This window comes from Petaurus breviceps, unplaced genomic scaffold, assembly GCF_028583685.1.
Source record: "Petaurus breviceps papuanus isolate PSGF00001 unplaced genomic scaffold, PetGlider_PUasm1.0 38, whole genome shotgun sequence".
NCBI lineage: Eukaryota > Metazoa > Chordata > Mammalia > Diprotodontia > Petauridae > Petaurus > Petaurus breviceps.
This window is the reverse complement of record NW_027186304.1, coordinates 45,202,820-45,229,579: the sequence shown is the minus strand read 5'-3', so window position 1 is coordinate 45,229,579 and position 26,760 is coordinate 45,202,820. Positions and strand designations below refer to the sequence as shown.

The 26,760-nt window shown below is 35.3% G+C and overlaps 2 pseudogenes; one reads left to right on the top strand and one right to left on the bottom strand.

The window, feature by feature from the left end:
- Positions 1–1,313: 1,313 nt before the first annotated feature.
- On the bottom strand, positions 1,314–2,078 carry LOC138170075 (elongation factor 1-beta pseudogene; annotated as a pseudogene).
- Positions 2,079–26,359: 24,281 nt separating this feature from the next.
- The window catches only part of LOC138170220 (occludin-like), a 39,378-nt pseudogene continuing 38,977 nt past the window's right edge, over positions 26,360–26,760 (top strand).

Below are 26,760 nucleotides of genomic sequence, written 5' to 3'. Positions count from 1 at the left end.
AAGATTTTTATCAGGAGGAATTCTATTTGAATGCGACACTGAAAAAAGAATATTTCTAATTTGTTCATAAGAAATGGATGAATAAAAATCTGAGCTGAAGTAAAATTGCTTTTCTACAAAGCAACTTATTCTTCAAAAGAAAAGTGTTCTTTTCCTTCAACTATTTAAAGAATGCACTGAGTGCAAGCTTCATAGTGTCAATTAAAAAGCGCCTCTCTGCAGAGGGCCCCTGTACTTGATGTCAGACTATGAAAGGTTACCAGCTGAAATGAGAGAAAAGGAGAATAATTTACTAAGAAGAAAATGTTGCCACACATTGGTTTAATTCTACACTTAATTAGATTATTGCAATAGGCCTGCTATCTAAGGAAATAATTATAAGAACATAGTCAAGAAGTACTGATTTGGGGGGACCTTTTTGCTCTGATGGAACAAAAATATTAGAACAGAAGTGAAATAATGGTTTACCTGACTATACTTAGATGGATCAGGGATTTCAGAATCAGACTAGAATAAGCTTGTGATACATGATTTCCTATGGCAGTATGATACCACTTCACTATACTGAAAATACATAAATAAATGATATTTGGCTGCTTTTTCTTTTGCTCACCTAGTTTCAGTGAACCTAGATACCTGATATTTGCAGTTTGTCATCTTCAGACACATTCATCATTTCAAATATGAATGATTTAAGTCCACACTTTTAAGATTTTATTAATGTAGGTAGCATTTCAAATTCTCTTACTCAAATGCATAGTAGTGCCATATATCATCCAAGTAACTCAGAGGTTGACCACCTCTGCTCTGACCCTGTACAATTATTCATGACTCTGAAAGTCATCAGAATATATGTACATTTCCTGTTCTCAGTATTAACTGAAGGGATTGGGGAAACAACCAACATAAACTGGAGCAGACCAGTTATAAATTAGATAATTTCACACTGCCTAATATTAAATGCCAGGACAGAAATAGATTGGTGGGGGCCAGGGGGGGAGGGGTTTACTGTTTTACTATGAGACCATCATTCTATCAGTGAAATATATGTAAATGGCTGGTTTGGCATTTTTCATTTTTTGAATCTTCAGCTCAGAATGAGCATAGGCATGTAGGGTACAGGTTTCATACCCTCTTCCAATTATTTTAATCAGATAAGGCCTGAATACCTTAATTGTGTCAATAAACAGAGTGAACTATGTATTAGGACATATTTTATAACCATATTACAATGTATTGGCAAGCCTTAAATCAATTTGATAGGAGTATTTAGATGAATAAAAGAATAGTAGATAACACCACATAACAGATAATTCTTTTTCTTGCTTGCAAATGTTTTTATTTAAATTTAATTTTTGAGGATGGTAGGTTTTAGATCTTATTGAAGGCAGCAACATCCATGGATTGCACATAGTCTTCAAAGGCAGTTATCCGTTCCTCTAGCATCTCTGTACCAAATTTATCATCTTCAACCACACATTGTATCTGAAGCTTCTTGATGCCATATCCCACTGGAACTACTTTAGAAGATCCCCAGACCAAGCCATCTGCCTGAATGCTTCTGACGCATTTCTCCAATTTTGCCATATCTGTCTCATCATCCCAAGGTTTTACATCCAGTAAGATGGAAGACTTAGCAACAATTGCAGGGTTTTTTGTTTGTTTCTTTGATTCATACTGAGCGAAGCTTCTTCTCTTAGCTTCTTTGCTTCTTCACTTTCCTCCTCATCATCAGACCCACAGAGATCAATGTCATCATCATCTTTGCTAACTGTAGCTCCACTTCAGGTGGTATCTCCCACATCAGCAGGCCCATACTTGCCCAAAGCCTTCTTTATTCCTGGCAAGCTGGCCTTTTGCTTCTCATAGGACTTAATGTGGTTATACCAGGGAAGAGCGGCTTCAAATACTGCAACGTCAGCCTCGGACGGCACAAACCCTTCGATGTAGCTCTTGTCCGCCAGGAAGTCATTGAGGTGCTGCAGACCCGCAGGTGTCTTGAGATCTCCGAAGCCCGTGGAAGTGGTGGGAGGGACCGGGAAGCGGAGAAAGTGGCAGCAGCGAGGGAGGAACTGAGCTCAGGGTGGGGAAGAGCTAGCGCCGGCCACCGTCTGAGAAAAGGGGCACCATAGATACTTTTTAATTGACTGAGAAGATCAGTTTCTTCGATTAAAAATAAAATAGAGAACTAATCTGTATTCATGTAGTCCAGATCCAGGGTAATCTAATATCAGAAAATACCCGAGAAAGACACCAATAGGAAATAGCTAGAGATAGAAAAGTGCTGTTGTTGTTCTTGTGATTTCCATTTCTCTACCTCACGAAACAACCCTGTGAGTTTTGGGGTCTTGATGTCAAACCAGAAAGGAATATAGTCAATATCAGAGTCTAGCAAAATGTTTAACAGAAGGCACAAGTGTGAGTAGATGACCAAGCAACAATCTTGCTCTGGAGGAGTCCAGGAACTATTTTTTTTTTGTCTTTATTAACTTGTTTGTTTACTTTTGGTTTACAAAATTCAGTTCCAAGACCCTTTGAGTTTCAAATTTTCTCCCCCTCCTTCTCTCCCCCCCCCCCTCCCGCCTCCCCCCCCCCCCCCCCCCCTCACCATGGTGGCATGCAATCACATACAGGATCTTCAAATGCTTTCACATTAGACATGTCAGGTTATAAAGAAGGATTGTAACAAATGGAATGAACAATGGGAAAAAGGAAATAAAACCAAACAAGAAAAAGAAAGAGAGCAGGTAGTTTGCTTCAATCTGCATTCAAACTCTGTTCTTTCTCTAAATGTAGACATCCCTCTCCATCATGAGTCTTTTGCAGTTGTCTTAAATATATAATTTAATTTAGGTAAAATTGTGATTTTTATTATATTAGCTCGACTCAGCCATGAGCAATTGTTGATTTTCCAATTAGTTAGATCTGACTTTATTTGTGTGAAAAGTGCTTTGTGGTTGCATTCATATAGGTCCTGGGTTTGTTTTGGCAGGTAGATTCTCAAAAATTGTATAATGTCTACAGTAACTTTAAATGGGATTTGTCTTTCTATCTCTTGCTGTTGGATTTCATTAGAAATATACAGGAACGGTGAAAAGTTATGTGGGTTTATTTTATATCCTGCAACCCTGCCAAATTTATTTATCATCTCAACTAGTTTTTTTTTTTTACTTGATTCTCTAAGTATATCATCATAGTATCTGCAAAGCATGATAGGTTGGTGTCTTCTTTACCTAATTTGATTCCTTTTTCTTCACTGATTGCTACTGCTAACATCTCTAGTACCAGATTGAATAAGAAGGGTAATAGTGGACATCCTTGTTTCAGCCCTGATCTTATTGGAAATTCTTCTAGCTTATCCCCATTACATGTAATACTTGCTGATGGCTTTAAATAGATCCTACCTGTTATTTTAAGGAAGACACCAGTGATTCCTATACTTTCTGATGTTATTAATAGGAATGGATGTTGTATTTTGTCAAAAGCCTTTTCTGCACCTATTGAGAAAATCATACGGTTTCTGCTAGTTTTATTGTTGATAAGATCAATTATACTGATGTTTTTCCTAATATTAAATCGTTCTTACATTCCTGGAATAAATCCCACCTGATCAAAGTGAATTATTCTTGTGATAAGTTGTTGTAGTCTTTTTGCTAATATTTTATTTAAATTTTTTGCATCTATATACATGAGGGAAATTGGTCTATAATTTTCTTTCTCCATTTTATCTCTTCCTGATTTAGGTATCAGTACCATATTTGTGTCATAAAAAGAATTTGGTAGGACTCCTTCTTCACTAATTTTCCCAAATAGTTTGTAAAGTATTGGAATAAATTGCTTTTTAAATGTTTGATAGAATTCGCTAGTAAATGCATCTGGACCTGGGAATTTTTTCCTAGGGAGTCCAATGATGGCTTATTTGGTTACTTTTTCTAAGATGGAGTTATTTGAGTAATTTATTTACTCTTCAATTAATCTGGGCAACTTGTATTTTTGTAAATATTCACTCATTTCACTATCATTGTCAAATTTATGTGCATCCATTTTGGCAAAATTATTCCTAATTATTGTTTTAATTTCCTCTTCATTGGAGGTAGATCCACCCTTTTCATTTTTGATACTCATAATTTGGCTTTCTTCTTTCTTTTTTTATATCATATTGACTAAGGGTCTATCAATTTTATTTTTTTTCATAAAACCAGTTCTTAGTTTGATTTATTAATTCAATAGTTTTCTTAATTTCAATTTTATTAATCTCTCCTTGGGTTTTCTTTATTTCTAATTTAGTATTTAATTGGATATTTTCAATTTGTTATTTTCCTAGCTTTTTCAATTGCATGCCCAATTCATTGTCCTCCATTTTTTCTAATTTATTCATGTATGTACTCAGAGATATAAAACTTCCCCTAAAAACTGCCTTTGATGCATCCCATGAGTTTTGGTATATTGTCTCATTATTGTCATTCTCTTGAATGAAGTTACTGATTGTTTCTATAATTTCTTGTTTGACCCATTCATGCTTTAGGATTAAATTGTTTAGTTTCCAATTAGTTTTTAGTCTATCTTTCCATGGCCCTTTATTGCATATGTTTTTTATTGCATCATGATCTGAGAATGATGAGTTTAATTTGTCTCCCTTTCTGCACTCAATTGTGAGGTTTTTATGCCCTCGTATATAGTTGATCTTTCTGTATGTGCCATGTATAGCTAAGAAGAAGGTATATTCCTTTTTATCCCCATTCAGTTTTCTCCAGAGATCTATCATATCTAGCCTCTCTAAAATTCTTTTCGTCTCTTTAACTTCTTTCTTGTTTATTTTGAGGACAGATTTATCAAGTTCAGAGAGGGGGAGATTAAGGTCACCCACTAGTATAGTTTTGCTACCTATTTCTTCGTCTAATTCCCGATAGGTCCTATGTAATCCTGACTGTAGTTCCATGATATTTAAATTGTTTCTTTTTTGCCGCTTGCATTATTTTCTCCTTGACCTTGTAATTCTGGAATTTGGCTACTACATTTCTTGGAGTTTTCAATTTGGGATCTCTTTCAAGAGGAGTCCAGTGAATTTCTTTGATATTGTAGGAGTTCAGAACATATTTCTTTGACAATCTCTTGGGGGATGTTGTCCAGGTAGGTTCTTTAATCATGGTTTTCTCATGGACAAATAGTTCTTAGGTTATCTCTCCTGGATCTGTTCTCCAGGTCAGTTGTTTTTCCAGTGAGATATTTGACACCTTCTTCTAATTTTTAAATATTCATATTTTCCTTGACTGACTCTTGATGCATCATAAAGTCCTCAACTTCAATTTGCCTGATTCCAATTTTTTGGTGAAATATTTTCTTCAGTTAGTTTTTGAAACTCCTTTTTAGGGATGTATTTTTTCCAGTTAGATTTTGAACCTCCTGTTCCAGTTCGCAAATTTTACTTTTTAAGGTTTTGTTTCCTTCAGTGAAATTTTTTTTTTCCAATTTGGTCACTGTAGATTTAAATTTATTTTCTACCTCTCTAATTTGGCTTTTAAAGTCTTTCTTGAGCTTCTCCAAGAATGCTTTTGGGGCTTGATACCAGTTTATATTTCCTTCTGTTATCTCAAGTGTAACTATAGAGTCCATATTTTCCTTTGTATTTGGTTGTTCTTGCTCACTATAATAAGCTGAGATCAATTTTCTTGCCTTTCCCTTCTCAGCTTCCTTCTTTCCCATTGTGTTTGCCTATTTTCTGATTTCTCAGGCTGCAAGCTAAGGGCTTGCTTTTTAACTTTGTGTGTGGCTTCTGGGTGTCTAGACTGAGGCCAAAGCCAGATTTTTCCTGAGTGTTTCCCCTGAGGCTCACAGAGTAACATGTGGTGGAGGGGTGGTCGGGCCATTTCTGATTTCCACCTCTATGACCCTGGGATACAGCTTAGGGAAGCACAGCAGCTTTTGGCTTACATCACTGGTGTCTGCAGATTCCCCTGGTGGTGCTAAATCCCACTTGGGCTTGTGTTCTTAGAGTTTGCTGGCTCCACCACCCTGTGCTTTGAAAGCTCCTGCTGTTCAGCTGAGATAGGACTTGTTGGGACCCCTCCCTCCCTTCACTTCAGACTCTTTACTGCCCCAGTTACACCCTTTCTCATTGTCTCCTAATCCTCAGGCTATTTCCACTATTTAAAGATTTTATTATGTGTGGGACATTAATCTCTGTGTTTTCTGGGTCAGGGAGGGGGAGTCAGTGCAGCTAGGGTTTATGTTGCCATCTTGGCTTCTGGAAATTCAGGTAGTTGATTTTTAAACTTCCAGGCTATGGGCTGATGGCCCCAGGAGAAGCTGCTGTCTCTGCTTCAGGCCCTGTGCTTTTGCTTACCAAGCTCTGACTGATCCTCTGTCCTGCAATGGGGCAGCTGTGAATCACCCTTGAGGTGGTGAGTCTGCTGGCTGGGTCTCCTTCTCACTCTGCTGTAGTCTTCTCTCTGGTCCATGCTGGTGCTTCACACTCCCCCTGCCCAGACCTATGTGGGTACTTTCCTAGGCTGGGAATCTTCCATACTCCATCTCCCAATGGATTCTGTCACACTAAATACCATTCAGATTTACATTTTAAAGTTTATTGAAAGGATTCATGGAGGAGCTTAGAAAAGTTACTGTTTCCATTCCACCCTCTTGTCTACACCCTGTCCAGGAATTTATCTTGCAAGTATTATATCATCTAGAGAAATTACACAGCAATAGCAGGCAGCTTCTCCTCCCCAAGAACCTGCAGCAGATTGGGGTTGGGATATGGGGAGGGAATGGTTTAGCAACAAGAACAAATAGGAATGGAAGCAAACAGCATCCAGAAAGAGAAGTCTTGAGCATCAACAGATTGAATAATAATTCATCAATATGGCAAAAATTTCTCTTCCTTTGAGTAGCTACTCCATTTATGAGGATTTTCTAAAGATGTTAGCACATACTGATAAAAACTCCATAAAGACATTATAAAGAGAGAAAATGATTTTCAGTCATTGGGAATTGTGTTTTCCTTTTGCCCAATGTGTGCTCTACTTTTGAGCCTCACTTACTTTGTACTTTTTAAATTTTGCCCACTTTCCCCAAGGACTATGTCTATGAAAGGATAGAGAGTCACCATTTTTGTTTGTTGTGGGCTGTTTTGAACCAACTTAAATACTAATTGAACCATTTAGTAAATGTCTTTCTGAAAGGCTAACTAAAGCTATAACTAACTGTCTTCCAGCAGAGCTAGGTGAGAGATAACACTAATCAGACTGAAGAGTGGATTGCAGAGTCCTGAGGGAAGAGGATATGAACTATACAGTATAGGGATCTTAACCCAGGGCTGTGAGTACTGTTTGGAGGAATGACTCTAAAGAGGTTGCCACAAGAGAAGATCATATAATTGGGCTTAGAGGTAATTTATTCTATTATCAGACTTAGAGGTCCTAATTCCATATCCTCTGCATACAGATGAACAAAACATAGTGCAGAGGAGAAGAAACGACTTGTCCAAGGTTATATGGTATATGGTATACTAAGAAATAATTTTTCCATTATATTCTTCACTAGTTGTGATTTTATGGGATCTGTTCAAATTAATGAATATTTTTTTCTGATGTAAGAGGTTTTAAAAAGGAAGGAAAATGATTATAGAGTTGGTAGTAAATAAGGAATCTGCAAATTAAAGTCTTATTGATCTAAATTATCTAGTAGCTTATAGAAGAAAAGACTAGGAAAGTTAAGGGCAGAGGAAAAAGAAATTTAATATCCTCAAATTACAATCCTATGGAAGGATTTTACTGGAAGAGAGTTACCTTTTAAATAAGTAACCCTTGATAGCCTATTTATCAGGGACACAAGTCAGTTTTTGAGAAAAAAAAAATTAACTAATTTCAAGTAGCATTGGCAGATTGCCTTTTGTATATATTTTCTCAGAGTTCTAAAAAAGTAGTAATTGAAGATTAAATCTATCCTAAGGTTTAGAATTTGTTGTTGTTTAGTCATTTCAGTCATGTACAACTCTTTGTCACCCCATTTGAGATTTTTCTGGTAAAGATATGGAAGTAGTTTGCCATTTCCTTCTCCACCTCATTTTACATTTTACATTTTACAACTGAAGCACACAGGGTTACTTGTCCAAGATCACACAGTTGGTAAGTATCTGAGCCCCATATTTGAACTTAAGAAGATGAGTCTTCCTGACTTCAGACCTGACACTCTATCCACTAAGCCATATTAATTGCCCCTAAGGTTTTGAGCTAGAATTTGTTAAGTTTAATGTGACAAGCTGTAAAACACTAGAGCTGATTGGGACAAAAAATAGTCTTCAATGATTTCAAATATCAAGAATTGAATAGCTGGAGAACTTCTGTGATAATAACTGGGGAAACATGGACACCAGAACTCTTCGGTGATTAGGGAACAAACACAATTTCCCTGACCAAAAACAGAAGACAAGGATTTAGTTAACTAAACAAAAGATAGGGTTGTTTATAGAGATGTTGAAAAATATGAAGTCAGAAAGATGAGAGAAAGAGAGAGAGAGAGAGAAAGAGAGAGAGAAAAAGAGAGAGGTGAAAGATCAGATTTTAGAAATGTGTTAAGAGTGACAGTAATGACTTCTGTATTATTACATGTTGATGCAAGGTTGGCTAGTGAAAGGTTAGAGTGCTCTCTACTGCCACTTACTGCTGAGAAGCTTAATAAGGAGTGTAAAAATATATTGTTATTTATTATGATATTCTGCTCAGAAAACAGAAAATGCTTCAGTGAATGTCACCTACTTTTCCTAAGATGTGGAGACAGAAAAGTAGAATCTTCCAAAAAAAGCAAAATCAGAGATTTGAACTAATTTGAGGGGAAAGATTAGGCAAAGACAATTCATTAACACAGCAGTACTACTTTAACTGAGAGCATTAGTTAATTCTGAAATTGAAATTCATGGTTAATATAGTTGCTGTTGAAGAGTAAGTCCAGCAGAACAACATAAGTCACCCAATGAATTGCCCTTCAGAAATCCATCCTGGCCCCTCTTCTCTTCTCCTTATACTCTATTTCACTTGGTGATCCCATCAGTTCCCATGGATTTAATTACCATCTCTATGCTAATGATTCTATGATTTACCTATCCTATCCCAATCTTTCTGCTTATCTCCTGTCTTATATCTTACTGCCTTTTAGACATGAAAATACTGGATGTCCAGGAAATATCTTAAACTCAACAAGTACAAAACATTACATTTTCTCCCAAATATTCTCTACCTCTCTAATTTTAATGGGATAAAAGATTTTTCTGCCCATTTATAGGCCTCATGTGGAACCCATTAAGGGAAGCTTGCTTAGGGGAGGCTCGCTTGTAGGAAGGTTTTAACACATTTTGCTAAATTCTAATTAGGTACTGAGTCATGAGGGTTGTGATACCTTTTGTCTCTGAGAAGTGTATATATACTCTGAGTTAGTATTTTACTTTGAGGGCTTGCTTATGTGAAGGATTTTGTGATTCCCTGGTCATGATTCTGAAGGCCATAAGTTCGAAGTTCCCCAACTGCTCAGATGTAAAGGTTTTTCAATCTATGGATGTAAAGTATATAGTTCACTCAAGCAGTCAGAGCACTGTCTGTTGGTCTTTATTTCTCTGCTTGTATTTTCTCTGAAACTCAGGGTGCTGACTTTTCACCTGAATATAATTTTAAAAATATTGTTGATCCTCAAACAGTTATCCTTCCCAGTAAAGCAGATCTATGAACATGTTCTAGCAACTATTCAAGGTATTCTAGTGTAGCTGCTACTACAACCTCCTTTCTTCCTTATTCTGATAGAAGACAAAATCATCCTTCCAATACTCCAGGCTTGCAAACCAGTAGTGATCCTTGACTCTTCATTGTCTTTCACTGCCCATATAAAATCATTTGCCAAGTTGTGTTAATTTCACCTTTGCAATATCTCTCATATATTCCCTCTTCTTTCTTCTGATACTACCAACACTCTGGTATAGGACCTTATCACCTTACACTTGGACTAATATAGTAGCCTGTTAGCAGGTCTTCAGACCCCACTCCAATTCATTCTGACACAAAAGTGATTATCCTAAATAACCCCCTCCAAAAAATAAACCCCAATGACTCTTCTTTGCCTCCAGAATCAAATACAAAATATTCTCTTTGGCATTCAAAAGCCTTCATAACCTAGCTCTCCCCAAACTTTCTAGTCTTTTTACACTTTACACCCTGCTGTCATGTACTCGTTGAACTACTGAAACTGGCCTCCTGGCTGTTCCATGAACAAAACACTCCATATCTCAACTCTGTTCCAGCAAGCACCCCAGCATCCCCAGGGTGGCTGCCAACACAGGTTCTTAGATCTGCTTTTCTAAAGGAAAGCAACTCAAAATGGGTTAACAATCTTGCTTTAATCAATCAAATATATTGTTTACCTTGTTTAGGGGAAAACTTCAGCACCCCAAAATTTAGTGTATACAGAGGTTACAACCAAACAGAAACATTTCAAGCTGACAGAACTCCAACTGTCAAACCATTACAGCTATACGTAGTCAGTTACCAGAGAGGGAAGCATCAACATCTGGGTTTTTCAAAGCTGGGGGGCTCTCATCTCATCAAGTCACACAATGCTCTAAAAGTGAGCCCCAAAACAAGACCTCACATCAGGGATTATATAGCATTCTTCTGGCTCAGAAAATGTAACAACCCTCTTGACCCACTGACCAATCACAAAGTATCTACTGAAAAACAAGCTTCCCACCACAAGCTCCAGGGGCAGGGAAGATCTTAAAAACTTACATTCCTATAACAAGGTCCCACTAATTGTTTTTGTCTATCCCACCTACCTGGAATGGTCATTCTCTTTAATTTTGTCTACTGATTTCCCTGGCTTCCTTTTAAGTCTCACCCAAAATCCAAACTTTTAAAGGAAGGCTTTAACCCTAATACTTCTTTTGTGATGTTCCTCCATGAATTATTTCCTATCTATCCTTTACATACTTTGCTTTGTAAATATTAGTTTACATATTATCTGCTCTATTAGACTGTAAGCTTATTGAGGGTAGAGACTCTCCTTTGCTTTTTCTTTTATACCCAGTGCCTAGCACAGAATGAGAGCTTAATAAATATCTATTGATTTATTGAATTGACTCATTTGGCTAAAATGTCCAGACCAGGGAGGTGTTAATCAAGTACAATGCAAATAAGCTTAATATGGAAGTGGAAACATCTGTTAAAAGCAATGGCTACATTCAACATTAAACATTTAGTAACTTTTAATCCTTGAGACAGGAAGAGAATATGAAATGTATGGCTCTAGATTTTTGAGTTACATGGTGTGCTTCCCTGCCAGGTTTCTGTGAATGTATGCTCACCTCAGTGAAAGGTATTCCATACATTGGTAGAAGGAAGGGTCATATTTATGGGTGGACTGTGATATTTTGTTACTTTTATAACTATTTTATATGAATTCTTATAATGTTCTAATTATTAGTATGTTTTTCACTTTGTTAAGTAGATGTGTTTTGTCTAAGACCTAATGTGTCATTGTGAGAAGCTAGGGTTAGTCAAATAGAAGCATACCATTGGGTCTTAAGAGCTATAGAGTTGAAGACAGGAAGTGTATTTTCCAAACAGGGTTATACATAGGATGCTAAGAGAGTTTGAATGTAGTCAAGTGATGGTGGTACTTCCATGGAATGTTGACAAGCCATATGGGGTGCAAGTTAAGATGTTTCAGTCATACAAGAGTGAATATGGGTATCCCTTCCAAGGATATTCCACAATGATGCCATAATAGCATGTTAATTTAGGTCATAAAGGAACCTCAGAGTAGAGATGTTTTGTAAGATATGTGCATTGGTATAATTAGATCATGTTGTCTCCCTCCCCCCTCCCCAGCCTTTGGAGGGAGAGAAAGAGAAAAGAATCTCACACCCTACTAACTATGGCCAATTTGTAAGTGATTTTTCCATCAATATTTCTCAATCTGACCATTCAGGGGAAATTACTTGCTCTATTAAAGGGGTCAGTAGGAGTAAAACTGGAACACATGTTGCTTCATCAATTCATACTTCTTAGTTCCACATCCTTACTTTTCATCAGACTTTATTATAGTCATAAATTCTAGCAGGTGTTTCTCATGGACGCAGTATGGCCAGGAACACAGCTGCAGTGGATTAGTCATTCTCTAGAATAGCCAGATGTAAATTTGTCATGGGGCAATATATACATATATTAATACATACACATATACATAAATTCTTAAGCATATAAGTAAATAAACAAATGAATAAATCAACAAATAAAGAGAGATAGAAAAAGAGATAATTTTTTGTTCTGTTTTGTTTGTTTTTAACACAGAAATAGAGATTTCACATATAGCTTTAGGAAGGTGCTTTGTTAATTTTTGTCCAGGCAACTAGGTGGTCCAGTGGATGGAGTGGTGAGCCTGGAGTCAAGAAGACTGATAATTCCTTAGCACAAATCTGGCCTCAGACACTTACTAACTGTCTTAGCCTGGGCATGTCTTTCAACACTATTTGTCTCAGTTCCTTATTTGTACAATGAGGTGGAAAAGAAAATGACAAGCTACTCCTTGCCAAAAAACCAAAGAAATAAAAAAGGTCAAAAGGATTCAAACATAACATAAATAAATGAACAATAATAACAACTATTTCTTGCCTAGATATAAAATAGAAAATCCGCTTGAATGGAATTACGTATATGATGTGGTAGAGGTCTGGCAATAGAGAGAAGTAGCTGCCCTCCAATTCCTCTGACTATACCATAAGAAGGAAGAAGTTTGAAGTGGAGTAGTAGATATTTAGCGACACAATCCACACTCTGGTGATATCTATACCTAGTAAACATAAGCAATTGTATACATGTGTGGTTAACAAACTAAAGAGAATAATGTATGGAGATTTCCAAAAATCATTTGGTTGAATTTTTCTAATTTGAAATTAATGAAATCCTAAATGAATGTGACAAAAGGGCAAAAAGCTCATGATGACCTTTAATGCAAATAAATGAAAGCATTCTTTATTTCTGAGTATTTCATAAAACTACACAGAATGAAGTGCCTCTTTTATAATTGCAGGTTCCTGTTACTCTGCCATTACTCATATCTTATCCATGATTAGGTTGTTGCAATATAAAGTCATTATAGACATGTCAACCTCAGTGTGTAACTATTTCTACATTCTAATATCCAGACATGTAGCAGCATGATTGACAATGTAGCATGAGGCAGATGTCAGAAGCTGCTAGTTGATCTAGTGTGTATGTGAGCTATTTGAGTGAATCAGACTACTTGATTTATAAGCACTTAAAACCCCTCATATTGTATAGAACAATAATGTCAACAGAATTAAGGGAATACTTCTTATTTCCCTTATAACATAGCTCATTGCCCATCTGAAATTGGAGTCTAAATTCCCTATCACCTCCCTACCAAAGTCACTTGCCCAAATAAACCACTTGTAACACCAAGCAAAAGCAACTTCCAGATTTGTATTATGAGCACAATAACTTTCCATTTATTCAATAACAGATTAAGGCAAAACATTCACAGAAAAGAAAAATCAAAATACAGGGTAACTCAATAATTTAGTAAGTTCTCAGTTCTATCACAAAGTACAAAAGTCAAAGGACTCCACCCCTGGAAAGTCTCAATTGGAGATTAGTTTCCAATCATAAATAAAGTACATTCATTTGGTCAGTCAGAAAACACAAAGGCCATCCACCCCTAGGCCACAACTAGGTTACAACATCATCACAGCATTCAGTACCCAAGGAGAGGTCTTTTCGTCATCTTGACCCAAGGCAAGTTCTCAGCAGTTTCTGTTGCTGGGAAGACAAGGCTTGACAAAGATATAACATAGATACACATTGTTAGTGTCCTCATCAATTCACTCTCTGCCTGTGATATAAACCTAGATCCAACAACAAAGTCTGAGCAATTAGCACAAATCATCAGTACAGTCCCAGGACCTCTGAAAACATCAACAAGACTGTCTTCCAGGATTTCTATAAACATACAACAAGAAAATCCTCTTTCAGCACTTCTGAACCAACAGTACAGCCCAAAACTTCTGCAACAACAGCAATGTCCTCCATCGGCAGACAAATCTGACAAAGTAACATCAAAACAGAGAGACCAAACATTGGCACCACAGTCATGCTTTCTCCCAGTTCAGTCCTCAATTTTCATTTCTCTCTCTCCAGCATTAGCAGTAGCCTCCAGATGCTGGCTCCCAGAAGTTCTTCTGGCCTCTTTCTGCTTGGGCTCCTCATCAGATCAACAAGTCCAGCCCATTGTGGGGTTCAAATTCCATTACCATCACACCACTAATAGCATATATTCTTCTCTCACATTTTACATTCTCAATATTTTCCCCTTCCACTTTAATCCTTGTTTAAATGGATGATGTTGTTGTTTCTTCAAATGAGGAAATATAACTATTTAATATTAGATTTACTTTAGTTTCATGGCAATCAAGAACTATTCTTAGCCACTTACCTGATTAATGGAATACCATAGGATTTCTGGGAATTGCAAGCTCTCTGGAGCCCTAGACTTCTTCTATAAACATTGTTTGTAGAAGTAACTAAACAAAATTTCAGTATTTGGGAAGAGCATCCATGAAAACTACATTTAGAGGAATAAATTTAGCACCACTTTAAAATGTCTTTCTCATATGAACAAGAAACCAAAATGCTTGTAAATATCACATTGGATTGATTACATTTTTTTTCCTCTTTGATAACTGATTTCTTCTTATTAAGTGCAAGAATTACAGAATCTCAGAAATAGTAGAAACCTCAGAGCCCAACTGCTCCTGTATAGAAATCCCCTCAACAAGATCACTAGCAAGTGGTGATACAGGCTTTGCTCCAAAGCATCGAATGCTGTAAAACAATGCTTTTTTAAAGCTATCCATTTGCCTTATGCTTCCTCTTACGATTAGGAATTAATTCTTAAATCTAAGATCTGCTTTTCCACAACTTCCCTTCATTTTTCTTTGTTTTGTCCTCTGGATTTAAGTTGAAAAGACAATCTCTGTTGCACATAGGGATCCCATTAAGTACTTAAAGACAAATAGCATACAACTCCTCCAAGTCTATTTTCTTCCTCTAACCTAAACAGCCTCCATTCTTTCTACACATCCTCATATAGTACCATCACCTTTCTCTTTGCATTGTCCTTCATACTTCACATTTTGCTGGTTGATTAAAATGTTCTCAACTTTCAGTGGGACAAAACATAATCAGTCCTTTCACTGATCCTTCTCCCCACCAAAGTGTGACTTAAAAGGGCTCCACATGAAGGTAGAGTGGATGAAGAAGAGATATGAGATATTTTCTTATTTTCTTTCAAGTCAGAGTTTTCCAGAAACTGATTGTTTTTAACCTTTTGAGCAACCTAGATCTATTTTTCATGACCATATTGAATGGAACTCCATGGAGATCCCAACCATGTCTTAGCTGTAATTTGCATCATCTTGAGTCCCAAGCTTAACACTCTGCATACAGGCAACACTCAATAAATGCTTTTTGAATTGAATGGAATTCCATTACATATATTCTTTTCCTCAGGAAACTTAATTATAACTGAGAGTGCCTCAACAGTGAATGTTGTAGGCAGATATTTTTCTTTCTTTCCTACATACTAAAACCAAGTACTGCCAGCTACAAAATCTTGGCCTCATCATTCTAAAGTATGACAAGCCATGAGCCATCCAGCTGATATGAAGTCTGTAGTAGCTTTATTTCCTTCTGAGTATGGTATGAAAGAACCATGAAATCTTCTGTTCAAGCCAGCTGTGCAGCTTCCAGAGGTTTCCTCTGAAGCAAGTGCTGGGCTAAGATTAAACTAGGCAAAATGCCTGAAGAGATACTGAATAGGTTTGATACAAATTACACTGTCCTGCTGGTTTGAAAGTGCACATTACTAGAGTCATTAACCATAATCATCCTCAATTACAAGCACTGTAAGCATGCATACAGCAACCCAATAAATGTAGTCATTGTTTGCATGTGATGCTGGTAATTTGTAAAGATAAGCCACCCCTCCCAGGGCACAATACCAAACTCTCCTCTCCTGCTTCTTCTCTCTACCCTCTTTCCAACACTAGTTTTTATGGATTATCATAAAATAATGAAATGGGGCCAGTCAATACAGTTTTCTTTTCTTCACTCAAAGCTATTCAACTGTTTACTTTCTATGCTTCTATATTTCTATACCTTCAGTGCTTCTCTGGTGAATAAAATTACTTTTACAACTTTTTTTTTTCCCCTTGAAGGACACATCTGTCAAAAAGACAGCATATAAAATGTATACATGAAGAAAGAGAAAGGAAAACCAACAGCTGTTGTATAATAAACTATACTCCAGTTTTCCTGAAGCATTAACTAAGTACAATCCCAACTAAAGAATATCTCATCACCCATATGAATATACAATACAAAAATATGTATGTAAATATACTCATACACCCTAACATACATATACATATACATGTGTGACTATGGTTATAGTCATCTACACATATACATATATACATGCACATGTGTATGTGAGCATATATATGTAAATCTTTTTAAAATGTTAGGAATGAGTTATAAGATCACATCAAAATGAAATAACACCTAAAAAGGATAAAGGGACTTTTAAATGATTTACCATGACTATATAATAGGGTATATTTTCTTCTCATGCTTGTATAAATGATTTGGATATGCGATATGGTTTTTTTTGGCTTTTTGACTTATTTTTGTTTTAAGAATAACAAGGCATAATGGAAACAATCCCTATGGAAGAAAAGAAGTGCTTAGCATTTTTTTTGGTAACTGATGATTATATTGTTATGATAACTGGTTATAGTAATGACAATGGTTGTTATGGTAATGATAACAGTTGCTTCTTTTTAGCACAAGAAGTGTATTCAATGACATTTTAATGATGTAGTCAAAATGGCTTACATTTTCCAATCCTAGTATCTATTTAGAGGGGCAGTGGAAAGAGAATTGGACTCTGGGTCAATGTGATCTTAGGTCAAGTCTTGCTTTTGACATGTACTAGCTGTGTGTATCTTGGGAAACAATTTAACCGTTTAGTATCCCCTCCATCATCTCTTCAAGATGATAAATTGTATATCAATCCCAAGACTGGGTTTAAATCTAGGACTCTCTCCTCTACATCAAACTTTTTCTAATATCATTAACCAAGAGAAAGATAGCTTTAATTATTTTAGTAAACAACATGCCATGTGTTTCAAAGGCATCTAGCCTAGCTTTAGAAGATGATCATGTAATCATCATGAGCAATAGCCAATCCACACTTGTACATAGAGTTTGCTAAGCAGTAATTTCCTTACAGTGAAATGAAATCAATGAAATCATAGGTCCATATAAAACCAAAATCTATAGAAGATATTTTTTCTGCCACCTTGTTTTAAAATTATGTCAAGAAAAAATGCAAAACTTCAAATCTGAGATGTGATCATCTCTTGACCCTTTATTAAGCAGTCTGTCTTTAACATTTTATGGAAAAGGATGTTAGAGTAAGCATGTTATGATATAACACGACTGTGTGTTGGTAGATATTAAATACTTAGTCACCCAAACTGTAATTTTATTCAAGATCTTTTATCATTATCAAATTACTTGCTTGAAAGGAATCTTTCTAGCAGGTATAGAGAACTCCACAATATTTAGAGTCCTACATATCTGCAGGAGGTCTTAGTTTCAGTGAAATAGATAACTTCCATTTCCTACTAAAGTCAGTCCTAGGAAAGCAACAGTATGCCACATCTATGGCAACACTAAAAATAGGCTCTGCCCTATCACCAGCTTGGTGCCCCCAAACACATATTCTTTGTGCTAGATTGTTGTCCTTTGGAGTTTCATAAAATATCTCCCTGAGAATGATATCATGAGTTAGGTTGGGAAACTTATTTAGGTTAGTCGAGGTGCGGCTGACTTTGTTATAGTCACAAGTGAAAAGAGAAACATCAGACAGCTGACAGCCTAAGAGAAAACTCTAGCAATAAAACTGCAGTTTAACAAAGCTGGCTCAGCAAAATCCAGGGCTGTTCTGAACCCTTATGATAATTCTTTTAAACAGTGATTGAAAACAAGTAAGAGATGCTGGTGCCATTAGTATTCAAGTCCTTGAGCTTTAGTCAGTGAATATAAAGTAAGAGTTTCATTTCCACATTCCTGAAACATTGCATCATGGTGTGCAACAAAGTTATTATCGAAATTATGTATTACTCATGTAGAATTTGGATTGTTCCAGGAAGACAGTAGATATCTGTTTGGTTACATGATCATCTTCTAAAGCTAGATGCCTTTGAAAAACATGGCATGTTGTTTACTAAAATAATTAAAGCTATTTTTCTCTTGGTTAATGATATTAAAAAAACCTTGATGTAGAGGAGAGAGTCCTAGATTTAAACCAGTATTTGGATTCTCAATCTATTATTTCTAAGACAGTTACAGAATATGAGTAGAGAGAACCTTAGTGACCAAATCATAGCTAAGAAAGAATTCCTACTTATCCAGTCTTTGCTTGAACACCTCCAAAAATGCAAAACCATCATTGATAAATCCACTATAGCTCATTTGCTATTTGTTTCTTTATATTTCCCTCCTGACATTAAGCCAAAATTTTCTTCCTTTGCATGTTCCCTCCATTTTCCCTGGTTCTTCATTGTGGCACTAAACAAACTGAATAAGACCTAAAAACTATTCAGAGAAAACATCTCTCTGAAACTTAGTTACTTCATTTGTACTATCAAGGGATTGAAATAGAATTGGTAGTCCTCAAATTTTTTAGTCCCAAGACTCCTTTATATTCCTTAAAATTATTGAAAAATCTGTCACCCCCTCAAAATAAGGATTTTTTAAAATGTTTGATATGTTAATATTTATTTTATTAGAGATTAAAGTATCTTATCATTATAGGAGAAAATATTTTGTATTTCTTTCCTCCTGAGAAGATCTTGGTAATCCTCAGAAGTGTATGAACCATACACTTTGAGAATAACTGAACTTGATGATTTTAAGATCTCTTTCAGCTTTAGAACTTATGATAGTATTTGGTATTCATATTAGTTATTTAAGTTTTATAAAGGGTTTCTATAGATTTTTCTCATTTGATCTTTACACTATTTTTATGAGGTAGATTCTCATACGATTTTCTCATTGAATGAACAAGGAGTATGAGATTTAAAGAGATGAGATGATTTGCCCAAGGTGATATAAGAAGTAAACAGTGGAATGAAGAAGATTGAACACAAGACTTCTTACTCTATGGTTGCTGAGGGTTCCCTGTTCTCTTTCTAATGAAACCTCAATAATTTTCTTCCTGATGCCTAAACTACTCTCTGATACAGTATAGTAAGGAAGACACAGTTTAGCATGACACTATATGCCTTGATGTATCCTATGCTTTTCCACATTCTCAGAAGGCTTCTCATGTATCTTTTCATACCTCATGGAGTAGAAATTCCTTTTAGAATATATTTTTGTTTAGTGATCAAAGTAGTTAAGTCTTATGCTGTTGATCATCCTTACAATATTTTATGTTATTATAAACAAGGTTTTCCTGGTTGAACTGACTTTGCTTTGGCTCAGTTCATATGAGTTATTTTAGCTTTTTCTGAAACCATCCTGTTCATCATTTGTTATAGAACAATAGTATAATATCATGATTTTATACCACAAACTTTTTAACCAATTCCTAAATGATGAATATCCCCTTAATTTCCAATTCTTTACCACCAAAAAACGAGTTGCTATAAGTACTTTTTGTAGAAATAAAATCTTTTCCACTTTTATTTGATATCTTTAATTTAAAGGCCTAGTACTAGTACGGGTATTTTGCTGTTAAAGTGTACATATGCACAGTTTTATAGTCTTTGGTTCCAAATTGTTCTCTTGAATGGTTAGACTACTTCACAACTCCAACTAAAAAATGAAATAGTATCTAATATTTTTTTCATTTTCTCCAACATTTGCTGTTTTGATTTTCATTGTCATGCTAGCCAATTTGATAGGTACCTCAGAGTTGCTTTAATTTGCATTTCTCTAATTAATACTGATTGAGAGCATTTTTTGATATGGTTATGGATAGTTTGGGTTTCTTCTTCTGAAAAGTGCCAGTTTATATATTTGACCATTTTTCAATGAGAAATGGATGATTTTTAAAATAAATTCAGCTTAATTCACTATATATTTAAGAAATGCCATAGAAAGTCACTATACAAAATTTTCCTAGTTTTCCATTTTCTTTCTAACTTTACCAACATTAGTTTTGATTGTGCAAATGCTTTTTAATAAATTATCCATTTTACTTTCCATGATACCCTCCATCACTTGTTTGGTTTTAAACTCTTCTTTATCCATAGATCTGATGGCTAAATTATTCCAGACTCCCATACTTTACTTATACTATCACCGTGTATCTCTAAATCATTTATCCATTTTGACCTTATCTAACTACACTGTGAGATATTGTTCTATGATGCCTAATTTCTTCCAAATTGCTTTCTAGCTTTCCCACTTCTTTTAATCAAATGAGGAGTTCTTATCTGAAAACTCAGATCTTTCAACTTATCAAACATAATATTACTATAGTCATTTACTTTTGTATATCTAATCCATTAAACTGATCCATCACTCTATTTTGTAGCCAATTCCTGGTAATTTTCATGATTACTACTTTTGCATCAATATTCACTAAGGAAATTCATCTATAGATTTCTTTCTCTTTTTTGTGCTTCCTGGTTTAGGTATCAAAACCATAACTGGTTTATTGAAGAAATTTTGTAGGACTACTTTGCCTGTTTTTTTAAATAATTGTGAGGTGTTGGAAATATATATTTTGTAATGTTCAGTAGAAAGGACCTCTAAATCCATCTATTTCTGAGGATCTTTCCTAAGGGAGCTCATTTATGGCTTGTTCATTTTTTTTGATCCTCTTTAATTAGGGTAGTTTATATTTTTTGTAAATATTCTTCCATTCAATTGGGTTGTTTTACTGGCATGTAATTGGGCTAAATAACTCTGTTATTGATTTAATTTCTTCTTCATGGATCATTCAACCTTCTTAATTTTGATGTTTAAAATTTAATTTTCTTATTTTTTAATCAAATTAACCAGTGGTTTGTCTATTTTTTTTCTTTACATACAACCCACTCCTAATTTTATTTATTGCTTCAATGATTTTTTTCTTAGAATTTTATTAATCTTTCCCTGGAATTTCAGAATTTCTTTTTTTATGTAATTGTGGACTTTCAATTTGCTATGTTTTGTGTTTTATTAAGTGGCATAACCAATTCATTTATCTGTTATCTTTTATTCTTGTACACATTTATAGATTTAAAATGACCCCTAAGTACTACATTGGTGGCATGCCATACATTTTGTATGTTGTATCACGGTTATGCCTTTCTTTAGGGAAATTGTTGATTTTATGATTTTTTTTTCTTTGACCCACTCATTCTTTAGGATCAAATTATTGAGTTTCCAATTAACACTATATTCTCATCTTCCCTGGCCCATTATTAAATGTAATTTTTTTTAAAGCAATTGGGGTTAAGTAACTTGCTCAAGGTTACATGGCCAGTTATTTCTGGGTGTGGTGCTATGCTAAGTATCAAAGCCCGGATTCGATCCCCAGGTCATCCCAACACTGGGGCTGGTGCTCTTACTTGCTGAGCCACCTAGCCACCCCTAAAGCAATTGGGGTTAAGTAACTTTATCAAGGTTACACAGCCAGGTGTTTCTGGTTGGGTGCTAAGTGTTTGAGCCTGGATTTGATCCCCAGGTCATCCCGACACTCGGGCTGGTGCTCTTACTCACTGTGCTACCTGGCCACCCCAAATGTAATTTTTTAAAAAAATTGAAAAAAGGGTATTTGATATTTCTGCTCATCCCCATTTGTTTGTGAGGATTTTATGTCTTAAAACATAGTTTCTTTGCTTGTTTATTTTGGTGAAGTTACCACGTATGGTCGAGAAAAGGTATATTTCTTTCTATCTCCATTTATTTTTTCCAGGATTCTATCATATCTATTTTTTCTAAGTTTCTGTTTATTGCCATAACTTCTTTCTTTATTTTATGTTTATATTTAGCTAACTTATAGGAGAAAATGTTGAGGTCTCCAATAGTATAGTTTTCCTCCCTATTTTCTCTTGTAATTCTTTTGACTTTTCCTTTAAGAATTTGGATGATATACCATTTGGTGTGTATAAGTTCAGAATTGATTTTACTTCATTATATATGGTGACTTTTGTCAAGATGCCATTTCCATACTTACTTTTTATTACATCTATTTTTACTTTTGTTTTGTCTGAGATCATGATTGCTGCCTCTGCCTTTTGTTTGTTTGTTTGTTTGTTTCAGCTGAAGCAAAATAGATTCTGCTTCAGCTCCAATGTGTGTCTCTGTTTCAAATGTGTTTCTTTTATCTACTTCTGTTTTGTATGCGAGTTCATCCTGTTCACATTCACAGTTAAGAGTAGTAACTCTGCAAATCCCTTCATGCTATTTACTTCTCTTTATGCTTTTCTCTCTGGATAAATTTTTATTTGCTTCTGACCACCGCCTTCCTTTATCTGTCCTCACCCTGTAAGGTAGGGGAAAAAATATACCCAGTTGAGTTTGTACTTATATATTTTTTCCTCTTCTTTGATCCAAATTAGTTAAGAGTAAGGTCCAAGCATTATTCACCTCTTCCCATCACCCCTATTTCCCAATTTACTATAAAATTCTTATTTAACACTTTTATGTGGGATATTTTTTTCCCATTTCTTCCTCTCTCTTCCCCCCAGGGCATCCATGATTTTTAAATCATCCCCACATAATTTCTTCTATTCTCTTAGAATTCTAGTAAGTGCCTTAATAATAGTAAAATCCTTAGAATTATATCTGTCATCTTGCTATATAGAAAGGTAAATTGTTTAACCTCATTGAATCTCTTATGATTTCTCTTTCATGATTACCTTTCTATACTTCTCTTTAGTGTTGTATTTTAAAGTCAAATTTTCTATTCTGCTCTGAGCTTTTCAGTAGAAATGTTTGAAGGTTAGTATTTCATTACATGACCTTTCTGTCCCCCTGGAGGATTATATTTAGATAAGTTATTCTTGGTTGTAATCCTAGCTTTTTTGTCTTCCAGAATATCATATCCCAAGTTTTCTGCTCCTTTAACATGGTAGTTGCTAAATCTTGTATGATCTTGACCGTGGATTCTCAATATTGAATGGTTTTTTTCTGACTGCTTAAGTAATTTTTTTAAAGTAATTTTTTTTTCCTGTAAATTGGCACAGATCAGCCTCTAACCTGTAGATGGATGGAGCAGAGAAGATCAGGCTAGAGACAGAGGAGTCAGAAATCAAATAGAAGTTTAATTTCAAAGTGAGGGAAAGAGTTTGCAAGCAAGGAGGCAGATTAGATATATGTGCTGGGGCCTTGCCCCTATTGGGGGAGGACCCAAGGCAGAATTGGGAAATCTCAATACTTATACCAATGGTTGCACAGTAATCTGTAATACTGATCATGAGAGATAACAAAAATGAGCCAAGTTTGATTCTTAACAGGATTTCATGAACAGAACATGGGTACTTGTCCAGTGCTTGTCCAAATTTAGAGAACATCTGTTGCTGGTCAAAGTGATACAATAATTGTATGGTTTTGCTAGAGTGTGAGATCATCCAGAGGGTGAATTACAAAGAACTATTGTTATACCAAGCTCAGGGTACAGTTTTCTTGCTTGATCTTAGCTCTAGAAATGGGGTATATTTTAATATCTTGACATTTTCCCATTTTGGTCAAAGGGAGGGATCCTGAAAGAACTGCTATACTTCTGACCAATAAAGGAGAGGCAGGTATAAGCCTAAGTGCTACAAGAGGTCAGTTTGGCCAATAAAAGCATTTTTATCCCAGGAGCTCAGTTACTTGAGAAAGTGTGTCCCAGGTATCATTGCTAGCCACGGTATGCTTGCAAGCAGAAAAGATGTATGCATGTTTGTGTGTGGGGGGGGGAAGGGAGTGAGTAAGAATGTTGAGGAAGAACATGCCAACACACTTAATTCAAGTCCTTGTTGGTCGGGTACATGACAAAAGGGAAGAGGACAACATACTCAGCCTTTGTCTTGGGATGGCCACCTCGTCTGCATGCCAGTAGCTTCTGGAACCATACTAAATGAACCTTGGGGTCCTTTGAAGGTTCTGTCATTGATCCAGGAGTATACACCTACATGTTTGGCAACTTTCAGAGTACTCAGAAGAACATGTCTGGGGCCCTTAGAAGATATATGAATTGATAACTGTAAGAAAACTCCATGCATCAATCTCTGCATCTGAGCTTCTGCTCAGCATGAGATAGGTATTAAGGATCTGTAAACAACATATAGAGATGGTCTAGTTTCTCAGTCTTATAGGGCTAGATTCAAACAATTTAATAAAGTTTTCTCACAATTCTCATAGTTGCATAATTACATTAAGCCACATCACATTAATGTCACATCATAGATCAAATCACTTAGATGACTCAAAATGGGCTAGTTTTGAGAAGGTAGATTAATATGTCACCAAGGTAACCAAGAAAACTTAAACATAAACATCTTGAATCAAAGGACCAAAACAATAAAATGATTATCACCAATATTAATTAACATTGTCTCATATCCCAGTCACCCATTCTCAATGTCCATTAAATTAGCATATTTTGAATCCCAGATTTCTCATGCAGTTATCTTGTCCCCAGATATTTTTTTCTTGGACAATAGGTTTTCTTCTAGGGACAGCTCAAAAGTGGATTCTGCTTCTCTGTTTCCATATCTAGAGGTTCCTAGACAATACTGACTTAATATAATTTAGTGCAGTCCCTTAAATATGGTTCTCCAATTTTGAAACATTAGAGAATTTCAGTTTATATATCATTTGCTTTTTACATCTTTACCTAAATCCTGTACATGATATAAGAAACTTAAGAAGAATTATATGATGTACCAAACATAAAATGAGCTATTTTGCCTTTTACCATTATCAGATGCATTAAAATTAAAAAAAAATCACTTACTTTACCATTGTCAACACAATTTATGTGAAAATTTCCCAATCCGATTTGGAGAACATTACTAAAACATACTCAAAGTTTGAATTTCCATGATAGATAAATATATAAGCCAATATTACAATCCTGTTGCTTTCTCAAAATTTACTATTAAATTTATTTAGAAAATGTTTACATTACATCTTTGTGTTATTACTTTATCTAATCATTTCCCCCTTAGCAGGATATTGCTCCTATATTATAATTCAACCATAAATATAAGCTAAAATTGTAAGATGTTCATACTTGCATACATTAAGAAATGTTCCAGTATTAATATATTATTCACTTTATTTAGTGTTGTGTGTGCAAAACTTCTTGATTAGAGAAATGTTCTATAACAGGATAAAGGGGTTCATAATTATAATCACATACTCATATCTATCAAAAGCAAGGCTCACAACTAACCAGGTGGAGAAATTTCCTTTTCAGAAAGGAAATAGCACAATGGATAAATAAAGCCGGGAGAATCTTACCTTGGGCCTTGTCAAAGTTGTCCCTGAAACTTTTAACAGACACAGATATCCACCTTTAGTAGTTCCCAGACTGCAGGACATGCCATTTTGTACTATTGACTTCATGACAATTCAGACACCTATCCCTATAATCAAAACTCAAAATAATAGTAAATTTTAGTACCATGAATTTTTACATTAAATAGGAAAATTTCATTATCCACAACTTAGGGTTTGAATATTTTCCCTGATGTTTCTGAAACAATTAATATTTCACTCATCCTTTACTTATAAATTAAAATGACCCATATTCTGGGAGTTCAGACAGATATCAAATGCCTGGTGGTTGACTTATGAATGCATCGAAACTACATCTTTAAGGCACCATATACACTTTCATAATTGCCAAGAATTTCAAAGAAAATTTGCTATTATATATTAATATCAGTTTTATAACAAAATATATAGTTAAATTTTAACAGTTTTCAAGTATCTATTTTTATCACATCCTTTTAAAAGTATGAATATAGCAAGTATTCAAAATAATCTATTCAATCATATCAGTAATGTAATTTGGTTTAGTCTGGAGTATAGTACGTCAATAAAGAAGTCACCAGGGGGCAGAATCAAAGTCGTGGAATAAAAGAAATATTCAGCTGACCTCTTTCAGCATTCCCCTACAAACTATGTTAAAATAATGCTTTAAATTGATTTCTGGAGTTACAGAGTCAACGAGAAGTCAGGATGGCCAGTTTTCCAGGCCAATACAATTTAGGAGCTTTGAAAGAGAAATCTGGGACACAAGGATGCATGTTGGCCAAGAGGACACATGGAGGCAGCGCCAGTGGTTGGACTGGATCACACCACCTCGGAAGCACCCCACACTTCCAAACTCCCAGAATGAGCAACGCAATATTGTTCTTGTTGTTGTTGTACTTTCAGGAATCTTTGTCAGGCTTGTGTCTAATTCACATTTTCCTTTAAGGCTTTTCTTGTATTTTATTTTTCAATTTCATTGTCTTCTGAGTTTGTGGCTTTTAATGTTTATATTGTTTTTTGTTGTTACTCTTTTTTTCTAGTCAATTTGTTGATTTTGATTTTTTTTTTAAAGTTGGGCTCTGCCCTGACCTGGGAGGAGGAGTGGCGCTGTCCTGTCCTTATCTTCAGAATTTTTTTATGCTATTGTTCCAGACCTAGTTCTGGGGGG